Raw genomic sequence first — 18,889 nt, 5'->3', positions numbered from 1 at the left:
CTAGATTTTTGTGTGCATCAAATATGAGTTTATTGAATGGTTAATGGCTTAGCTTGATGAGTTGTGCTACACACTAGCTTAGGTAGACAATTTATGCTTGTTTTGTCATCTATACTTATTATTTCAATTGTTAGCACGCGCGCGCGCGCACGCATAAACACATACACACACACTTGTTTTACAACATTGAATCCCCTTAAATTGATAAATGCTAGATGTTTAGAAAGGTGGATCTTAGTAGTGAACTCTAAGCCCTAAGACCTCTCTCACATTCTTTACACCCTAATACTTTTAGCTTGTTTACTTTACATGTTTTTAATTGAATTGTAGTTTAATTCAACCAACCAAACTTCTCTTTGATCATTCGACGTACCCGAATTAGATTTCAAAATACCTTGCAAATCCCTTGGGACGATCCCTACTCACTTCATACTACCTAATATAAGTGTTTAATGGTTTTTATAAATTTTTAAATGTGGTGGCCACTTCACACATTCATACTTTTTACACTATTTTGAGCACGAGGCTTGGGACACACCACGTTTTTGGCGCCGTTGCCGGGGATTAGCAATATAAAAATTCTTGAAGTTGTTTAAGGACCTTTGTGAGCATTTCTTAACTCTTTTACTTAATTGATCATCGGCCTGTGTGGAGGCCTTGTTATTAGTGTTAAATCATCGGCCCGTGTGGAGGCCAATTTATTTCTTGCATTGTTTAAAGCATGGGAGTATGGGAACAATGTATGTGGAGGCTTGTTGTTGATTGATTTGTTGTGGTGAAGGAGAAGTACTTGCTTGTTGTTGATTGATTTGTTGTTGAGGACTTGTTTTGTGCATGCATGGTTGTAGGTCTTTAAATCTTCCTTTTGTTCCTTTGAATTTTAATCTTGAATCCATTGTGCGTAATTCAAATGGTAGAGGTAATTCTAGTGCAAATCTTTCCATTCTTGATCATTCCATTTCATCAATGGATGATAACATTGAAGACCTTGTTTATGTAGACCAACAAGTCATGTTCCATCCCAATATGCAATAACATGATAATATGCACGATCCACAACCACCTCTTGTTCCATAACCACCAATTGGCCAAGTTCCACTTAGAATGCCAAGGCCACTCTTCGCACCACCTCCCATCGTTCAAGTTAATCATAAAGCTCATGTAGAGCAACCAATTCTAAATCCTCCCATGGTTTTAAAAGATCACTATGTGCCCAATGAATACAAGTGCCCACATGCATTTGGTTTCCCTCATTTAGAGCACGTCATTATGAAATTAAGCCACAAACCATCAAAATGCTTCCGAACTTTTATGGCTTAAGCAATGAGGAACCATACAAGCATTTAGATGAGTTTCTTGAGGTGTGTTCCACCGTGAAATACATGTACATACTGTAATGACCCGGTTATTTTTTCTTCCATTCCTTTTTCCTCAAATTTTACGGATTTTTTTTTTTCGTTGTCTTCTCTTTTTTGAGTTTGGTTTTTCGTCTCTTGGTGTCGTCTCAAGTGCTCAAAAATGGTTTCTGAGACTCTTTTCTTGAAATTGACAACTTCCTTTGAGGACCGAGTCATTTTCACATTTTCACTTTTGTGACACTCTCACATTTCGTCTTTTTCCCGTTTATTGTTTTTCTTTGCATAACCTCACTTTTTGTGCTCGGATATGATTCTGGCTTTGCACGCACCCATAGTATTTAGTTTCCATAATATCTATATTCTCACTTTTGTAGAAAAGCATGCTAAGTGTTTACTATTCTTGTAAAGGGTATGGATGCATAACTTTTTTGTAATATTCTTAACTTGTAGAGTTTTATTGTAATTAAATAAAGTAATTATTTTTCATCTTGGGGACCATTTTGTAATTTAATTTAGAAGATATTTTGGAAAAAGACCTTTTTGTAATTTTAGGAAAGTGTGACAAGTGTCACACACTCATTGGTCCACTTGTTGACATTTGTGTAGGGACACTTTGATGCCTTGGATCATGACATGTGGAGGGTGGAGATTGAACCACTTGTTGACCTACGATAGGTGCACTTGTTGGCCTGGATGGTTGACAAGTGTAGACTTAGGATTAAGCCTACAATGGATGCTTGGATGAGTGACAAGTGTATGCTCCAAATTAAGTCTTGTAATTAATTTTGGACCACTTTGGGATTATGATTTTTAAAGAGGGGTTTTTGTGCAATTGACCAAGACTTGTGTGTGTTGACCTTGGTGTAAGACCACATAGTGAGTGGAGGATTTCTATTTCTTCTACTCACATTCTATCACACTTAATTTCTTTCTCCTCCCTCTCTTGTAAAGAAAACCCTAGCCTCCATGGATGGAACTTGAAGCCTTAAGCTTTGACCTTGATTTTGAGGGCCTTCTATTGATTTCCAAGCTTGACCTTGGGAATACTTTTTGTTACCCTCATCTTCCTCTTCATAACCCTAGAAGGGTTTACCATTTTGTGCTTGCTAGCCTTGTATTTAAGAGGAACAATCCTCTTATGAGGTAGGGGGTGTTATAATTTATTTTCTAAGTGGCTTTATTTGTTTTTGTATGAATATATAAGTTATAAGTATGTTCTTTTGTCAATTTGAGAAATAAATGACGTATCATAGTTGCTTATAACTCATTTTAGACTTGGTTTATGGCATAACCATAGCTTGATCTTTAGTATATATTAAATTGGGATGATTTAAATGAGTTTTCAAATATAGAGATTAAATAGATTTAATTTGATTTAAATTCTAGTAAATTGTGTTTTGCTTGTATTCCATTTTAGACTATATCTATGGTATGACCATGACTCAGTGCTTGATATATATTAATTTGGGATCATTTGAACAACTTTTGAAAATTAGAGATTTAATTAATTTAAATTATTTAAATTCTATATGATGATGTCTTGCTTATTTTGCTCTTTTGATTTGATTTATGTAATGAGCATGCTATGTTGTTTAACATATATTAATTTGAGGTTATTTGAAATTGATTTGAAATCTAGAGAATTTAATTATTTTTGTTTAATTAAATTCTATCTAATAGCTCCATGGATCTAAGTGTGTTTTAGAAATTGTTTCTATATTTAAATCATGGACTTGAACTTGTTGTATATTCATTTGGTTATGTTTTAAGCATAGGATAACATTGTTGTTATGTTTTAAGCATAGGATAACATTGTTGTTATGTTTATATTCATGGGAGCATGTTTTCTTTATGGGATATATTGTTGCCTTGTGTCATGAGTTGCACACCTTGCATTTGACATCTTTCATCCCATATTAGTTGTGGACTTAGAGCATGTATTGTATGTGTTTCCAAATTTGGTTGTGCATGGTAGATAGTTGATTATCTTTTATATACATGTTACTATATACGTCACTTGTTGATTTTGGAAACTTGGGGATATCGTTGTTTAACTACGGCTAAGACATGGTTCTAGTACGGGGGAATGTCCTCCTATAGTCTAGTGCGCACATAGGGCGGTTACCCGTGGGCTAGTAACCCTAAAGTAACTTTGGTGTCGGTCTGATCTGGCGTGATGTCCAAGTATACACCTTGTTGATTTTGCAATTCATTTCAAGTTGATAACTAGATGATGTTGTAACTTGTTGTTCCTTATATGATTTCCTATTTTAAGTTACAAGATGTTAACTTTGAGAATTCGTGCCTTATACGTTGTATTGGAAGTTCTAATGTTAGTTAAATTGCATCGGTATTGTGATTTGTATTTTGTTGTTCTAATGTAGCCTAGGACGATTCCTTAGACTCATTTGAAACATAGATGCTTGGTGGCATGAACCATCTTAGTTGATTCGTATTTTAGATTTCAAGTTGATGGCTTTGAGAATCTATATTTTGTTGCTTTGAATAGCATGTTCTTATATTGTTTGGAATTGCATGAAGGATGTGATTTATGCTAGAAATACTCTAAGGTAGCTTAGGATGCTCCCTGAGTCTCACTTCGACATAGACGTTAGGTGGCAGACCCTTTTGTATTGTTCAAGTTAATGTAAAAATCTATAAAGAAATCGAGTCGATGCATGCTCATTCCCTACTAGTAAACTTGTTTACTCATCTCAAAGTTACTGGGGGTTTTGTTCAGGTACGAAGACTTGGTTCGTCATGTTTATCATTGCTTGGATGATTGTAGACTTGAAGGTTCTAATTTTTGTAAAGGTTGGCTTGAAATGCAACTTGTAGCCTTATTTTTCAAAATATGTATATTTGATTCCATTTATGTAATGTGTACATAAGTACACTCTATGCAATGTATTTGACTTGTATGTAATGAGGCCAAGGGCCAAAGACACTTATGTGATATGTATGTAAATTTTTAACTTCATTGTTGCTTATGGAAGTTAGGAGATTTCATGCATTGAAGGGTCATATTTTACATACAACATGCCATGAGGTCGTAGGCCATTGTAGTACGTCTACTTTATCATATTACATATGCTTGCATGTTCACTTTGGCACACAATACCCTTTTTGATGAAACAAAAATTTAAGGTTGCATTTTTTTGAGTTTTTACCTATTCTGTTCCAGGGGCATTTTGGTTATTTCAAAATGTGTTTTTTTCATTTTCGCCAGTGATATCGGGTAGAAAACTCGATTTCGGAGGGGGTTTCTTCTTTGTATTTTTCCAGAAAACATCATCTTGGCCCTCAAAAACCTATTGTTTTCCGAAAAATCCTTGCTGCCAGGTTTTTGTTGAATTTTAATACAACTGTACTTGGTACTATTCATCGACTTATTTTTGAAAAGTGTGATGACCGATCCAAAACTTCCGGGGGTCTTATGGGTGTATTTTAAGATTGAATTTTCAATTTAGGCAATTTAAAAACCTCCCGAAGCCCCATTTCCTTTTCTTAGGCAATAGCTAGGACTGATTTTCACCCTCTTGACCTGATTTTCTTAGGAGCATTCTGGGCATTTTGCAATGTTTTTTTGTTTCTGTCCATGCTTCCGGGTAGAAAACTTAATTTTAGGGGGGGTTTCTTCTTTGAGTTTTTCCAAAAAAGTCCGTTTAGATGCCCGTTTTTACTCTCAGTTGTAGCAGTAGTGGGTCGGCAGCACTGTAGCTGTCGTGACCCTCTTCTTGTTTTTGACCTTTCTCCCTCGTCCGAACTCCAAATCAAGTGAATTTATTTTTGAACTTGACTATTTTTTTTGCTGTATTTCCAAAAATGTGCTTGGTTTTACTTGGATCTTCTTGGATAATTATCAGTTTACCTTTTTGCTTTGTATGTTCATTTTTCGTTGTTTTGCCGTTTCTCCTTTGTCCGGATTCCGAATCATGCGATTCTTGAGTCCATCTTGATTGGTTTTTTTTTTATTGTCTCTCCAGCGGTGTGCTCAGTAGTATCTGAATCCATATTTTCAGAGATGACCATTTTGCCCCTAGGTTCATTCTTATTCGTTTTTGAGACGTCGTTTCTGCATTCGTTTTCATTGGGTTTCGTGACCTCATTGAGGATCACATTGGTGTTTTATAAATGTGTAGTATTCCTAGAGATCATTGTTACACCTTTTGCTTCCGCATTATGGATTCATCATTGGATTTACGTTAGATTTATCTTAGGATGCACTGGCCTAAAAACCAGGGCCGTCACACATACCGAAAGAGTTTCTAAGGTTGAAATTCTTCTCATTTACTCTTAAAGATAAGGCTAAGTATTGGTTTGCCAACTTAAGGCTTCTTTCCATAAATTCGTGGATAGAAATGCAACAAGAGGTTTTGAAAAAGTATTTTTCCGCCTCTAAAACCAACTCCATATGAACTTTAATTCATAAATTTGCACATGGGGATGGGGAGCTTCTTCATATGGCTTGAGAAAGATTAAATGGGAAGTGTCCTCATTATGACATTCCTAAGTGGCAAATTATTCAACATTTTTATGAAAGTTTATCGGAGACCCACAAAGGTATGGTAGATGCTTCAATGGGAAGGTCTTACTTGGATAAGCATGAGGATGATGTTTGGCGATTATTTGAAAGCATGAGTGAAAACTCTATGCATTGATCATTATCCTCTCGCAATGGTATAAATTCCATAGGAGGAAAGAAGAGCTCTCACTTATGTCAAGTGGAGAGTTTTAATGACATTTTCGCCAAGGTAAAGACTTTAACTCAAAGATTTGACCAGTTCTTAGCCAATCAAAATTTAGCTCATCAAGCACCTTCCTCTCCTCATCATCATTATCATTTTAGTGAGTCTTACATGACACGTTCAAGTGTGCTTCATACTACTTCCAATTGTCCCCATGGACATGAGCAAATTTTTTTTTTTTGATAAGTAAAAATATATTAGAAAAACGTTCAAAAAGGGAACGCGTCCCTAATACACAAAAATGAAATAGCAAAAGCCAAACCTACGGACCAACAGAGTCCAAAAGAACAAAAAAGTCACAATCGAGGAGCAAGCGCTGCCTCTAACATAACAGAAAAGAGAGCGTAGAATAAAAGACTTAAGGTTTACAAAAGATGATTCCAAACCTTCAAAGTTTCTGTTATTTCTCTCTTTCCAAATACACCACAAAACACAATGTGGGGCGACCCTCCAAAAATCACGAGCATGACCAGAAACAGGGCATCTTCTCTAAGCATTAATTAATTGGAAAGAGTGCTTAGGCATTACCCACTGAACGCCAAAAATGCTAAATATGAGATTCCAGCAATCAGATGCAACAGGATAATGCATAAGAAGATGGTCCACAGACTCACCATCATTTTTACAAAGACAGCACCAATTAACAATGGTATTACCTCTCTTACGCAGATTATCCAATGTTAGAATTTTTCCCCAGGTATTAGTCCAAACAAAGAAGGCAACTCTAAGAGGAGCTTTAGAGCGCCAAATACACTTCCATGGGAAATCATATCCAATAAAATTAGACAAATACAAGAACATGGATCGAACTTCGAATCTACCATGAAGAGAGGGAGTCCAAAAAATATCATCACAACCACTGCCAACATCCTTCTGTCTATACAACAGGTCCAAAAAAACGCAAACTTCAGCTATCTCCCAATCCTGAAAGGAATGCCTAAAACGCACATTCCACGTAACTCCACTGTTATCAAGATGATAACAGTTAATTACATAAGCATACTTATTCTCGGCAATGCTAAAGAAATGAGGAAAAGAAAGAGACAACAACTGATCACCACACCATAAGTCTTCCCAAAATCTAACATACATACCATTATGAACCTTGAACCAAATATGGGTGGAAAACACATCCCAACCTTTCTGAATGAACTTCCAAACACCAACGCCCTCGGTAATAGAAACAGGACGAGAGGACCAACCTCTACTCTCCTCCCCAAAACGACACAAGATAACTCTTCTCCATTGTCGATGACGCTCTTTACCGAATCTCCATAACCACTTCCCCAATAAGGCTCTATTGAAAAGGACTAACTTCCGGATACCTAAACCGCCAAACTTCAACGGTTTGCAAACCTGCTCCCAATTAACAAGATGATACTTAAACTCCTCTCCTTTTCCACCCCAAAGAAAATCTCTCTGAATTTTTTCGATTCGTTCAGCAACAGAACACGGGATTTGAAACAGAGATAAGAAATATGTGGGAAGGGACGAGAGGGTGCTCTTAACAAGAGTGACCTTCCCCCCTTTCGAGAGATATTATTTTTTCCATCCCACCAATCTTTTTTCATACCTATTAATCACCGGATCCCAAGTCCCCACTCTCCTGGAGGAGATTCCCAAAGGGAAGCCCAGATAAGGGAGTGGAAAAGCACCCACTCCACACCCAAGAGTAGCAGCTGAAGTGGAAATATTAGAGACCTTCTCCACTGGGACAAACACGCTCTTTCCAACATTAATCTTTAGACTAGACACTGCTTGGAAGCATGTAAGAATGCACCTCAAATACCTAAGTTGGGAAACATCAGCATCATAGAAAACCAGGGTATCATCTGCAAACAACAAATGGGATATCTCAATCTGGTCAGCAACATCGCTGCCAACAGTGAACCCCCTTATGTAACCCAGATTCTTTGCCTTTTTCATTAATTTACTTAATCCCTCCATGACAATAAGGAAAAGAAAAGAAGACAAAGGATCTCCTTGTCTCAAACCACGCGAACTCGAAAAAAAACCAACAGGAGAGCCGTTCACAAGCACAGAAGACATAACTGATGAGATGCAGGATTCAATCCATTTTACCCATCAATCCCCGAACCCCATTCTCCGAAGCAAGTAAAGAAGAAATTTCCAATTCACATGATCATAAGCTTTCTCGATATCCAATTTGCATAAAACACTAGGAACTTCCTCTTCAACCTGGAATCGACATATTCTCCTGCAATAAGAATAGAATCTAAAATCTGTCTACCACCAACAAAAGCATTTTGTGACTCTGAGATGATTCCATCCAAAACATTCCGCATTCTAAGAACAAGGACCTTCGCAATAAGCTTATACATACACCCCACTAAACTGATTGGCCGAAAGTCCTTAATGTCAGAGGCGTTGCTCTTCTTAGGAATAAGAGCAATAAAAGATGCATTTAATGATTTCTCGAATGTGCCATGAGAATAAAATTCCTGAAAAGTGCCCATTACCTCATTACGCACCACCTCCCAACTCTCTTTAAGAAACCGCATAGTGAATCCGTCTGGACCTGGAGCTTTATCACCATTACAACTGGATAACGCCTTAAGAACTTCCTCTTCAGAGAAAGAAACCTCAAGCATATCACTATCCAGCGTAGAAATAACATCGAAGTGCAAACCATCAAGTTTTGGTCTCCATTCCAAAGTCTCATTATAGAGCTGCTGATAAAAAGAAATAATACCCCCACGCACCTCATCTTCTTTCCACAACTCTGAACCATTCACACGAATATGCCCAATATTATTCTATCTTCTATGAGCGTTACTAGTCTGTGAAAGAATTTAGTATTACGGTCACCTTCTTTAAGCCACAAAGCTCGAGATTTTTGACGCCACGATATCTCCTCCATAGTAGCAATCTCAGAAAAAGTCTCCTGACAAGACGCTCTTCTAGAGCGTAGAGAATCCGTATCTTGCCCTGTCTCATTAAGACGATCAAAATCAGCTATATCAGCCAGGACTCTATTTTTCTTCCATTTAAGATTCCCAAACACTTCTTTATTCCATTTCTTAAGGTTAGATTTGAGAATCTGAAACTTCTTAGCAAGCACATAGCTAGTAGAGCCAGTAAGCATTATTTTTTCCCACCAGGACTGGACTTTTCCTTGGAAGTCCTCAGCTCTCAGCCACATATTTTCGAAACGAAATGGAGTCCGACTAGATCTCATGCCTCCACAATCAAGAACTAAGGGCACATGATCAGACGTGACTCTAACCAAAGCTGACTGAGTGACATCCGAAAACTTCTCCTCCTAATCTCCAGAAATCAGGAATCTATCAAGCCTCGATAAAGTAACTGGGTCTCTGCCACTAGACCAAGTGAAAGTTGCCCCTTCCAAAGGCAAGTCAATAAGAAGGTGACCATCAATAAAGTCAAAGAACTGAGTCATCTCTGAAGACCACCTCCCCCTATGGATCTTTCAAATGGAGACCGAACAGAATTGAAATCCCCGCCAAAGCACCAAGGCAACGGCCACAATTCCTTAATGTAGTTGAGTTCTTGCCAAAGAGCAGGTCTAACACAATCAATAATGGGTCCATAAACTCCAAAAAATACCCAACTAAAGTTATCATCTTCCATCTGAAACATGCAAGACAAAGAAAATAGCCCTTTCCAGATATTCGTTCTGGACATCCATCTACGATCCCACATAATAAGAATGCCGCCTGATGTACCATAAGCATTCAAGGCTTCCCAATCCACAAACCTACTTCCCCAAAGGCTTTTAACCACGGCATCAGAAATAGAAGCCAACTTGGTTTCTTGCAAACAAATAACATGGGCATTCCACTTCTTCAAAGTAACTTTAACCACCTTTCTTTTGTCCGGATCATTTAATCCACGGACGTCCCATGTAATAATTCGTATCATCATTGAGAACCAAAGATAATTAGTGCCCTTCCTCCCTGCTTCCCACTTCTAGTCCTTCCCCTTTCTTTATTCACCCCATCCTTCCCTTCGTAATTGATATTGGAAATAAGGTTCTTAACCTCCTGATCACCTTTCTGATGTGCATTTTTCTTATTTTTAACAACTTTTGTGCTTTTAAAGGTCTCTGCATTATTGTTTCCTGCCACAATACCATGAAGAATGGTTTGTGTTCGATCACCATCTCCTTCCGAGGAGACACCCAAAGCTTTACTGACCTCGCCAATATTATCCAACACCCAGTCCATACCCATATCATTAACCATCTCTAAGCAATCAGGGTGCACAGTTGCTAAGGGTTCCATAATGTCCAAATCAGATTGATCAACATCCCAAGCAAGAGGACAAATCTATTGAGATTGATCATTAAAGTCCTCCCCTTTGCTTTCAGCACTGTTCTGATACAAGTTTCATTGCAGATTCAACTCTGTTCCAATGTCATCTATAAAATTTGTCATTAAATCATGGGTAGAATTGGTCCCAGTCACGGAGGGTAGACCATTTAAGCCTTTTGGAGCAACACAGAGCTTAAGTTCATTAAGTAAAGTCACGGCTAAATCATCTTTTAGCTTAAAATGAAGGTCTTGACCAACACAAACTGTCACCCCATTGGAACAGTCAATACTTCCTAACTTGGACATTAAAGACAGTGATTCTGCATCCCGTGGTACAATAGCTTCAGAAAAACCTCTCTTTTGATCCAAACGACCCTCCACTCCACCTTTACCATTTTCCAGCACCTTACTTAAAGAAGGGGTAGAAGATGAGCTATTAGGATGAGAGACAGGGGTCAAACCTGGAGAAGGAGAAGGAGAGCGTGCTACCCATTTCTGTTTTTCAGTACGAGTCCATCGAGTACCTTGTTGACTAGCTGAAACGACCAGCCGTCTCCACTTTTCTTTCTCAGTCTGACACTGAAATGAAGAAGAGGAGAGAGTTTGATTTTGGGCTTGAGTTTTAACCTAGGCTTTCCTTGGATATGGGTCATTAAGAACTGAAACAGAAAATGAGGTTGGTCCTCTAATAACCCGTCTTTTAGTATGGGCTGGCTTAGGCCCAAAATCAGGCTTGAACCTTAACGTTTTAGTTTGCCCATAACCCCTCCGGCCCGAATCAACTTTAGGCCAATTTGTGTGGCCCAACCCAGTTTCCTCACCAACCCTTATAGATAAGGATAATGTGGAATCTGGAAATGAACCTCTATGAGCGCCACGTGTAGAATAATTATTGGCAGCTGTAACGCGCGTGACCGGCGCGTGTCGTTGACTTAATCTTCCTCACACCCATCCTTCCTCCGGCATATGATTAGGCTCGTCGTCGCCTTCAATACTCTCTATTGAGGGAACCAACGTTGGCGTAATTTCTTCCCAAATCACCACCTTGTAGCAGAAAGTGTCATCATTAATAAACACAAATTGCGGACAGGTTGATCCTATTCTCACTGTAATACGAACACTCTCGGCATCCCTGGTTTCATCAGCAACAGCTCCCACAAATCCACCGCATACCTCCCCTACTTGAACAAATAAAGCATGACACCATAGATGAAGGGGGAGTCTAAACATCCGGATTTATTTGAGACCTTTTTCTCTAAGGACGCCACAACATCCAACCCTAAAAGACCACACATCGATCCGTAGAGTTGCAGATCCCCAATGACGCTGTCCTTTCTTTAACACGCGTTGGGCTTTAGCTTGAGAAGGAAACCTAAAAAGGAGCATCGAATCAGATAATGGAGTAACCCCCACACCACAGGACGTATTCCATGCTTTCGCCGCCCATTCCTCCACACGATCACATCCCCCAACTTCCTTATCAAAACGACCAACCAAGCAAGATGAGAGTACTGATTTCCTTCCTCCGACGGACTTCCCATCGATATACAAAGACGGTCCTCGATGCGGAACAGCCGACTTCACATCCCCAGTTAATGAAATTCTTAGAATCCATGCAGTTTCTAAGTAAGATTTCATCGTAGACGAAAACAAAAAAAAAATAAATAAATAAATAAAAAGACAAAGTCTCTATCGCTGTGAAATCGCCCATAGTGATGTCTGGACATGAGCAAAATGAGCAACATGAACAAATCAGTGCCGCTTTTGTGAATCAAAGGAACAGTCCATATAGTAATCATTATAATCCCGGGTGGAGAAATCACCTAAACTTTTCTTGGAAAAGCCAAGGAGAAGGTGGAAACCCTCCCCAAGGTGTTTCCAAGCTAAGTATGTTCCTCCCCACATGCAAAATCAAAATGTTCAAGGCTTTTGTCCATCTTACCCTTCAAATGTGAATCAATATTTAAATTCCCAAGGTTCTAATTAACCATCCTATTCTCAAGGTCCTCCTAAAAGTCCCGCTTTTGAAGAAAAAGTTTTATCGGCTTTGGGAAGTTTGGAGGCCAATACTCAATTGCTCCAGTCTCATTCCCAATCTATTGCCAAGCTAGAAACCCAAGTAGGGCAAATAGCTAGCACATTCAATGCAAGAGAGAAGGGGAAAATGCCTCTTAATCCCACACCTAAGCAACAATTTGTGGTGGATATAACTCCCTCATCGGGATGTCCTCCCCAACATGAACAAGTTAATGCGGTGACCACTTTGAGAATTGGAAGGGTGATTGATAATCAAGTGCATGTTCCAAGTGAAGAGAGTGAACTTATGCAACCTAGCGTTGACACCCGTCCTGTTCCTAATTCTACTTCTCCTTCACTTAGGTAAGAGGATCCCATTGTGGAGAAGTCTTCATCAAATGTTTTTGAAAAACCTTTTGAGCCCAAGGCTCCATTTCCGGATGGTTTGAAAGCTTCCACAACTTTTAAAAACAACAAGGGAAAGTAAATGAAATGATTGAAGTGTTTCGGCAAGTCAAAATCAATCTTCCTTTCTTAGATGCCATTAGACAAATTCCGACTTATGCAAAGTTTTTGAAAGACTTATACACTATTAAACGAAAGAACAAGAGCCAAGCACTTAAGAAAGTTGTTATCACCGAACAAGTAAGCTCAATTTTGCAACACTACACACTACCTAAGTTCAAGGACTCCAGTTCACCCACTACATCTTGCACCATAGGTGACCACATCATTAATTGGACTTTTTTGGATTTAGGGACGAGTGTGAACCTTCTTCCATACTCGGTGTATGTCCAATTGGGTTAGAGCAATTTAAAGCCAACGTCGGTAGTTTTATAACTAACTGACCGATCTATAAAAAATCCCCAGGGTATAATTGAATATGTCTTGATAAAAATTGATAAATTCTTCTTCCTAGTTGATTTTGTGGTAATTGACACAGAGCCGGTTGCCAATCTAAAAAGCCAAATCCCCGTTATCCTTGGCCATCCTTTCTTGGCTACCGCTAATGCCAACATAAATTGTAGGACGGGGGTAATGAAGATTTCCTTTGACCATATGAAAGTGAAGTTGAATATATTCAATCCAACCCCTAATTCAATTGACAAGCATAATGGTCATAATAGGTCAAAATAAGCCATAATGGTCATTTAAACCCATGTGGCAAGATTTTATATGCAAGAATGATGATTTTACACAATTGCCCCCTTCGGTTTTGAGGATTCCCGGAGTTGTCTGCACTCAAATGGCCATAACTCTTTTTAGGATTTGAATCTAAGAGTGTAATTGATACAATTGGAAATCTGATTCAAAATCCTTGAATTTAAACACAAATTTGACCTAATTTGGAGTTGGAATGAGGGAGATATGGTGGTTTGAAGTTAGGGGTTCAATGTTGCCCCTGAGTTACATCGACAGGCCAAAATGGCTATACCGGTCGACCGAAATGACCTATTGGTTGACCAAATGTGGCTACTATGTACTCTTAAAAGATACCGGTCGACCGGTTGAGGTTACTAGTCGACCAAAATGGCCCAGAAATGCATTTTTTTTTTCCCTGTTTAAGTGCTCTAAGGACTTGACATCCTAGTAGCTTCACTTGTGATCTTAAATATAGTCAAAACCTACCCCAAGACATTCATAAACATTCATGCATTGATAATATGGCGTATCATGCTTAATCAATTTCATCAGTCGTTGCTCCATTTCAATACAGAATTATTACAAATTTCAAATGTATTACCAAATATAACTCATATAACCAATAAGGGTTTCATTTACACCATTTGAGATATAAATCAATACATGCTTTGAAATATATATTAAAAAATGATTACATGATCTAAATCTATAGTGCAACAAATTAATTTCTTCAATGCTCCCACGACAAGTTATTGAATCTCATTTGATTCCTTTGCATGGACCTGAAAAATGTTAATGGAAAGGGTGAGCACGAAGGCTCAGTAGGCGTCAACTTTGGACTCCCTTGAGTCACACAACACATAATGGGACAAAAGAGGTACTTAGCACATTTATAGTATGAAAGCAAGTTCATCAATATCAATCTCATAACTCAAATGCAATTGTGTAAGAAATGAAATGAAATGCACAATGCTCCCCGACCTTTGTCTCTACCGACCCAAACTCACACTGAAAACCGCTAACCGACTTTACCGAAGCGAGATTGATAACAATCCCTGGTTCCAAATCCAAAAACCATTTGGGGCCTAGTATCACCCTTTTCACGTCCCACACTGGACCATACTCCCTCTAGGTCAAGTTTGCATCGGACTCACTAAATCCGGCTCCTTTTATAAAAACTTTCTTTCAAACTCTTTCTCATTCTCTTTTCCGCCATGCAATGCAAATGCATCTTCTCAGATCAACATAGCCTCAATTCCATTTATATAACAATGATAGCATTGGCATGGCATTCATAATGCAAAAGCTATAAACATGGCATCTTACATAATTTAGCTAAAAGCATGGTATTTATAGCTAATCAACTATAATCAAGGCATTTCTACCTCACTCAACAACAAGTATGCTTATTCATACAACTCTTATCATTTCAATCATGCCAGCATCTTTCATATAGCATAGAAAATCACTTATTCATTTCATGTAAGCATGCTTAGAACATAATATCATGCCATCATTATCCAACTAGTAACAAGTCATAACCTTGCATTTAAAACATAAATTTTCCTAGATGAACAACCAATATACTCAATGAGAAGCAAAGTATAAAACATTAAGAAAACCCCTACCTCAAAGAAGTTAGCCAAACAAGGCCTTAGGAATCCCTAATTTTCGAGTCTCTCCAGTAGTAAGATTGGTCTCAAAAGATGGCCCTCGTTGAGTGTAATGGAAGTCTCTTCTTGGCCTTCTCCAAAATCCCATTCTAACCCTCTTATTTATGGCTTACAAGCTTGAAGGATATAGATATAGAAAGAGAAAATGAGAGTGTATAGAGAAAGGGGGGTTCTACTGAGGAGAAGAAGAAGGAAATATATGGTTTGAACAACATTTGACTTGTGGTCCATAACTTGACACTTGTCACCATGTGGATGACTACTACTTTTGGTTGGTTTACCCTTTTGCCCATCTATAACCATCGAAACTCCATCTATGTAAATATCTTCAACAATGCCTTCACTTAAAATGGATATAGGTGTATGTATATATGTTTAAAAGACCACAATGCCCTTCACTTAAAATGACAAAACCGGGAGAAGTTCCCGAGCCCGGAAATCGTCCTGACTTCTGAAAAATTCTAAAAGTGGTTCCGTTAACTTTAGTTGACTTAAAATTAAAAAAAAAAAAAAAAAATGCATTTCTAAAACCCTTGACTCGAAAAATGACCAAAACAGCCTTCGGGACCCGCATGGCACGTAAAACGATGCATAAAAATAATTCAAAAAAAAAATTCAAAAAAAAAATCCAAAAAATCGAGGACATTACAAGGATTCTCATATATGCCATGGTCTATACCAGACAAGACATCCGCTACACTATAGGGATAGTCAGTAGATATCAGTCCAATCCCGAACTTGATAACTGGTCTACTGTGAAAAAAAAATCATAAAGTACCTTAGGAGAACCAATGATCTCATGCTCATTTATGGATGTGATAATGTGGTCCTACATAGGTATGTTGATTATAATTTTCAATCAAATGTAGATACTATGAGGTCCATGACTTGGTGTATGTTCACTCAATAAAAGGGAAATCAGTTGATAGAGTGTAAAGCAGATTTCGACTACTGACTCAACCATGAGTACATTGCAGCCTTAAAGACAGCAAAGGAAGCCTTTTGGTTTGATCTCATTGATTTAGAGGTTGTGGAGCATACTAGTCTGCCTATCAAGCTATACTGTAACAATAGTGCAAAAATAGCCCAAACCAATCACCCAAGGCTCCATAGAGAAACAAAGTAAATTGAGAGGAAGTATCATGTCCTACATGATATTGTCCAACAAAAAAATATACTCATGGCTAAGAATATTGCATCGGAACACAACTTTGTTGATCCATTCACAAATGTGTCATCGATCAATAGTTTTGATCATCACCTGGATAACATGGGAGTTAGATGTGATTTGAATTGGCTATGAGGGCAAATGGGAGATTGTTAAGATTTATATGTCTTGGCATAGCGAATTTCTATTTGAATTAAAGTAACATATATAATTATGAAAAAAAAAAAGTAACATATATTCCTAGTAAATATGAAATGATATATTTATGCTTTATACAATTGGTGAATTCAATGTATTATGTTTCGATTCATTATAGAATTGATAGTGTCCACTTGATTACAAGAGATATTTATATATATGTCGTAACGATCAATGCATGAACATAAATAGTAATTATAAATAGTTCATAGTCGGTAATTATGGATGAATTCTTAATTAATTAAAGCTTGAACCAGATCCGCTTTAGGTTGAAATATATTGCGAGAGCCGTCGTATGCAATTGTTTTCTATCACTGACATGGCATTTGATTCTTAAGCATGAGAGAAGTATAGACTCTTTTGTTAATTAGTAAATTACTTTGATTTGTGCAGTGGATTCTTCGGAATCCAAATACCGACACTTTAGGTAGTTATGTAATTAAATATTTGTATCATTGCTACTTATATTTATTTTGTATTGATTCTGCTTTATCACAAAGTAAATTCGAAGGCCTTCGTGTGTTTTAGACAAAATGATTTTCTATGTATTTATTTACTAAATTATTATTTTTGTCAAACAAATATTTATTGTGATCAAACCAGAAATAATCAAAGGTACCAAAATAAATATATTAATTTAGTAGTTGGATTGATGGCTTTATTTATTCGATAACTAATTATGCATAGAGGGATCAAAATGCAACATTGACTTAGAGGTTATTTACTATTTAATTGGAGTTCAATTAATTTATTTTAGTGGAGTATAAATTGATTTATGAATTAATTGAATTGGGTCCATGGTATAATGGACCCGACCAATTATTAATTCATTGTAGCCAATAAAATAGTAAGCCCAAGAAATTCTCACAAATAGCCCAACTTGATATTGGAGGCCCATTATATTTGAGATATCACGTAAATTTTAGAGACCGAGAAATATATTGTCTTCATTTTTATTTTGACTAAATATACATGGGGTCCATGTATTTTTTTTGAGGTTAGTCCCTTGTGCATAATTTTGGAAGACAGTGCATAATTTTAGAAGACAAAAAAAATATTATTTTTATGGTTAGTGTTCTCATTGATGAGGCTCCCACAAACTTTGTCCCCAAGGTCATTCATGGAGGTTTATGGGTGATTCCTAAAGGCAATATCACTACCAAAATGATGGAAATCCAAAGAAAATGCATCCAGTTAAGGGATTTACAATAAGTGAAAATATTTATTTTAAATGATAGATTTAAGGTTTCCTCAAACCTTGATGTAAATTTATTAACTCTAAATGAATGGATTATCATCTTCTTCATGCATAAAACTTATCTCTATACATAAATCAAAATCTTTATTTGAAAATTCCTCTAAAAAATTTTATAACTTCTATTTCCCTAACAGGATGACATATCATTTTTCTTTTTTCTATTACAAATCTACTTCTAAGATAAAAATGTTCAATTCAACTTAAATGGATTTGGATCATTTCCAACCATTTCATGAGAATTACTCCATCTCAAATGCAATTTGGACGTGGGACAATTAGTCGACTACCAACGCATTTATATATTACAAAACCCCAACAAAAATCAAATAAGAAGGAAAAATACCCAATATCAAAACTAATCACTAATTCACAATTAGTTGCTTTCATTGTTCCATGCTCGGCTTGCCTAACTTTTTTGCCTCTGCAACACTCAGCCACTACACCACAATACACACAATGAACAAGACAATGTATAGGACAACAGTCCCAACCTTTATTATATATAATATATAGACGAGTCTATGCAGGCTACACACACACACACACACCGTATATTAGAGTCTAAAGCTCTAAATGCATATATTTGTAGATCTAGAGAATGAAGAAAACAATTTGAGTTGGAGAAAGATTCAAGTCTAGAGAGAGATTTTACATGTGAGAAGGCTACAAACTAGCAGGAGAAAATAAGAAGTTAGATGGATGCCATTTTGGTTCTTGAAAAGAAGTGCACTGTTTTTTCTTTTTCTTTTTTTTTCATGCTTCCTAATTCATTCACTTCAAGACTGGTAAAACAGCACAGCAATATGGTTTTGTTTTGAAATCCTTATTGCTTTCCTCTCATTTTTCCTTAAACTGAAGTGCAAGTACGGGAAAGTTGGGCTTTTGGTAATATATGGCACACGTGTTGGGTAAACTAGTAATTGTCCCATTCCATAATTCATATAGTTGGAAACACATAATAAGATATTCAAATCTGGGAAGAGGACCACAAACTAGGGTCCCTTACCCGACGAGCACATCATGCTCAAGTGC

The sequence above is a fragment of the Cornus florida genome, unplaced genomic scaffold, assembly GCF_030987335.1.
Source record: "Cornus florida cultivar Cherokee Brave unplaced genomic scaffold, ASM3098733v1 CherokeeBrave_3.0.0_Hap2_Chr07, whole genome shotgun sequence".
Taxonomy (NCBI): Eukaryota; Viridiplantae; Streptophyta; class Magnoliopsida; order Cornales; family Cornaceae; genus Cornus; species Cornus florida.
Note: the sequence above shows the minus strand (reverse complement) of the source record.